This window comes from Lucilia cuprina, chromosome 5 (genome assembly GCF_022045245.1).
Source record: "Lucilia cuprina isolate Lc7/37 chromosome 5, ASM2204524v1, whole genome shotgun sequence".
NCBI lineage: Eukaryota > Metazoa > Arthropoda > Insecta > Diptera > Calliphoridae > Lucilia > Lucilia cuprina.
Genome location: NC_060953.1, coordinates 7,857,768 through 7,862,189, shown reverse-complemented (window position 1 = coordinate 7,862,189; position 4,422 = coordinate 7,857,768). Strand labels below are relative to the sequence as shown.

The following is a 4,422-nucleotide window of genomic DNA, read 5'->3' as shown; positions in this document are numbered from 1 at the left end:
GTCTATAGTCTAGTCTATAGTCTAGTCTATAGTCTAGTCTATAGTCTAGTCTATAGTCTAGTCTATAGTCTAGTCTATGGTCTAGTCTATAGTCTAGTCTATAATCTAATCTATAGCCTAGTCTATAGTCTAGTCTACAGTCTAGTCTACAGTCTTGTCTGTAATCTAGTCTACAGTCTAGTCTACAGTCTTGTCTGTAATCTAGTCTATAGTCTAGTTTATGGTCTGGTTTATAGTCTACTTTATAGTCTAGTTTATAGTCTAATCTATAGTCTAATCTATAGTCTAGTCTATTTTACAGTGTGGGTAACAGTATTTAGTTTAGTTTAAAATATAGTCTAGTGTATTTTCTAATCTACAGTTTAGTCTGTTGTCTAGTCTTTAGTCTAGTCTGTAGTCTAGTCTTATGTCTAGTCAATAATCTAGTCTATTGTTTAGTCTATAGTCTAGTCTATATTTTAATCTAAAGTCTAGTATATAGTCTACTGTATTGTCTATAGTATAGTCTAGTTTGTAGTCTAGTGTAATCTAAAGTCAGCCAATAGCCTAGTCTTAACTCTACTCTAATGTCGAGTCTATAGTCTTCAGTAAAGTTTAGTCTATTCTCTAGTTTAATCTGCAATTTGTTTGATGGTCAATATCGCTTACCTTCCCCTTGATTTTTCTAGTATCCACTTTATAAACTACAGCAAAACAGGGTTAAAGTGGTTAAAAAATGGGTGTGTATATGTGTGAGTGTATGTGGAGACGGTTGAGAAACTTGTGTCTGGCGCTTGATGAAAAGCAGCAGTTCGAAATTTTGGCAAAACACAAACAAACTCATCATAAATGCAATACTAAAAATCTTTTTTTTTGATGTTGTGTTTTTTTTCTGAAAAACCTCAAACACTTTAGGTCTAGGCAACACTACAAAACCACTGAACGTTATGCCGAAAAAAAGTTAAGGCTCTTAGAGAGGCGGCAAGTGAAAGGAAATTTTTGAAAATAAACGAGAGTGAGTGAAATGCGAAACAAAAAAAAAAAAAGGAAATCATGTTTATGTGGCACGTTCTGGGGTCAATTTGATACTTGTAATTGTGTTTTTTTAAATTGCTGCCAAAAAATAACATTTATATGCGTTTGAGAATGTAATGAAAATGAAAACGTTTTTATCCAACACAAATTTTATTTGTATATGAATGTCATTGGCACAATATCATTATTTGATTTGGCGCGGTTGTCCTTACAAAAATTTATTACCCTCAGAAAAAAAAAACAAATACATGTCACCAAATGATTCTCTAGTAGAAAATTTAAATTAAATGACTCAATAGTTGTGTTAGTAGAAAATATCTTAAAATTTTATAGACACAGCTGGTAATCCATAATTAGTATAATTATCTTTCTACAATTTGCTGGTCACATATAAAAAATGATATATTTTATACATTTATTTTAAAGACCGTAATTTTTTATCCGAATTTTAAGTTTAACTTCGAAAAAAATATTCCTTCAAAATTTTTAGTTTTTGCTGTTTTAAGTGCGAGTTTGTGTGTGTTTTTATACTCCATTTGGTTTTTTATAGCTGCCATCAAGAAAATTTATATTTTCTTTTTCGTTTAAAGTGACATTTTACAAATGGAATTGGTATTGAATTGACAACTAAAATGCTTGTTTACCAGTTGAATGCTTGATATGAGAGGAATAGAAAAAAGTCGAAAGTTGTTTAAGAATTTAGAAAGGTTCGTATTTTGACTTTATCATCATATAGAAAAGTATATTCTAGATCATAGTCTAGCCTATTGTCTAATATATAGTCTAGTCTATAGTGTAGGCTATAATCTAAGCTATTGTTTAGATTATAGTCTAGGCTATAACCTAGTCTATAGTCTAGCGTTTAGCGTAGTCTAGTCTATAATCTATATACCAGTCTTAAGTCTAGTCTATAGTCTAGTCTATAGTCTATAGTCTAGTCAACACTCTAGTCTAGTCTATAGTCTAGTCTACAGTCTAGTCTATAGTCTAGTCTACAGTCTAGTCTATAGTCTAGTCTATAGTCTAGTCTACAGTCTAGTCTATAGCCTAGTCTATAGTCTAGTCTATAGTCTAGTCTATAGTCTAGTCTATAGTCTAGTCTATAGTCTAGTCTATAGTCTAGTCTATAGTCTACAGTCTACAGTCTACAGACTAGTCAATAGTCCAGTCTATAGTCTAGTCTATAGTTTAGTCTATAGTCTAGTCCATATTTTAGTCTATAGTCTAGCCTATAGTCTAGTCTATAATCTAGTCTAAATTGTAATCTGTCTATAAACTGTCTATAGTCTAGTCTATAGACTAGTCTACAGACTAGTCAATAGTCCAGTCTATAGTCTAGCCTATAGTTTAGTCTATAGTCTAGTCTAGCCTATAGTCTAGTCTATAATCTAGTCTAAATTGTAATCTGTAGTCCAGTCTAAAGTCTAGTATAAAGTCTAGTTAATAGTCTAGTCTATAGTCTAGTCTATATTCTAGTCTATAGTCTAGTCTATAGTCTAGTCTATAGTCCAGTCTATAGTCTAGTCTATAATCTAGTCTAATTTGTAATCTGTAGTCCAGTCTAAAGTCTAGTCTATAGTCTAGTCTATAGACTAGTCCATAGTCTAGTCTATAGACTAATCTATAGTCTAGTCTATAGTCTAGACTATTGTCTAGTCTATTGTCTAGTCTATAGTCTAGTCTAATCTCTAGTCTATAGTCTAGTCTATTGTCTAGTCTATAGTCTAGTATATAGTCTAGTCTATAGTCTATTTTATAGTCTAGTCTATAGTCTAGTCTATAGTCTAGTCTATAGTCTAGTCTATAGTCTAGTCTATAGTCTAGTCTATAGTCTAATCTATAGTCTAGTCTATAGTCTAGTCTATAGTCTAGTCTATAGTCTAGTCTATAGTCTAGTCTATAGTCTAATCTATAGTCTAATCTATAGTCTAGTCTGTATTCTAATCTATAGTCTATAGTCTAGTCTATAGTCTAGTCTGTATTCTAATCTATAGTCTATAGTCTAGTCTATAGTCTAGTCTGTATTCTAATCTATAGTCTATAGTCTAGTCTATAGTCTAGTCTATAGTCTAGTCTATAGTCTTGTCTATAGTCTTGTCTATAGTCTAGTCCATAGTCTAGTCTATAGTCCAGTCCATAGTTTAGTCTATAGTCTAGTCCATAGTCTAGCCTATAGTTTAGTCTACAGTCTAGTCTATAGTCTAGTCTATAGTCTAGTCTATAGTTTAGTCTAAAGTCTAGTCTACAGTTTAGTCTACAGTCTCGTCTATAGTCTAGTCTATAGTCTAGTTTTTAGTTAAGTCTATAGTCTAGTCTATAGTCCAATCTAGTCTAGTCTAGTCTATAGTCTAGTCTATAGTGTAGTCTATAGTGTAGTCTATAGTCTAGTATATAGTCTAGTGTATAGTCTAGTGTATAGTCTAGTGTATAGTCTAGTCTATAGTCTAGTCTATAGTCTAGTCTATAGTCTAGTCTATAGTTTAATCTATAGTCTATTCTATGGTCTAGTCTATAGTCTAGTCTATACTCTACTCTACACTTCAAATCGCAGACATATTAATTCTCTTGATGATCTCATTTAATTATATCGAATTATTTAGCATAAAAAAATATAAAAATTTTATTATCAAATGGAAATGTTACAAAAACTTCACATTAATAATAAGCCAAATAATTGTCTGAAACTGTTAACACAGCAAAAATACACATTATTTTCATCACAATCAAACAGAATTAACAAAATTTTAGAATATTTCTCTCCCCAAAAAAGGAAATTGCATTAATTTCATTCCATAACTTTTGCTGACACGTCACTAAATATAAAGCACATAACCGAAAAGGAAACACAACTAGGGGAAAACCCCTTAAAACACACACCAACCAAAAAAGAAAAATATAAAATATTATGAAAATTTGTAGCAAAAAAAAAAAACGATAAAATAGCATTATGAAACCAACAAACAAATAGAGATTAATTTTTTAAGTGAAAATGTTGAATAAAAAAAAGAAATAAAAAAAACAGCTACATTTCAAATGTTTTCAACATTTTCTCTTTTTTTTAATGTTAGTCTAACACCCTCGGGTCATAAGAGACACAGCGTATGAGTGTTATTTTTTTATTAATACAATCATCGCTCTAACACTCATACGCAGTGTGGTGGTGTTTCAACACAATGAAAAACAACTTCTGATATATTTCTACTTTTTCTTTATGTGAATAAAACATTTAAAAAAAAATTTATTTGTATTTCTATTGGAAGTTAAAGAAAATTAAACGTTCTAGTAGACTATAGACTAGAGTATAGACTAGACTATAGACCAGACAATAGACTAGACTATAGACTAGACTATAGACTAGACTATAGACTAGACTATAGACTAGACTATAGACTAGACTATAGACTAGAC

General features: G+C 30.7%; 1 protein-coding gene across 2 annotated transcripts in view; it reads left to right on the top strand.

Moving 5' to 3' along the window:
- Positions 1-4,422, top strand: part of LOC111682430 (venom dipeptidyl peptidase 4) — a 37,973-nt gene that overhangs the window by 9,082 nt on the left and 24,469 nt on the right. The gene's annotated exons all lie outside the window — the stretch shown is intronic.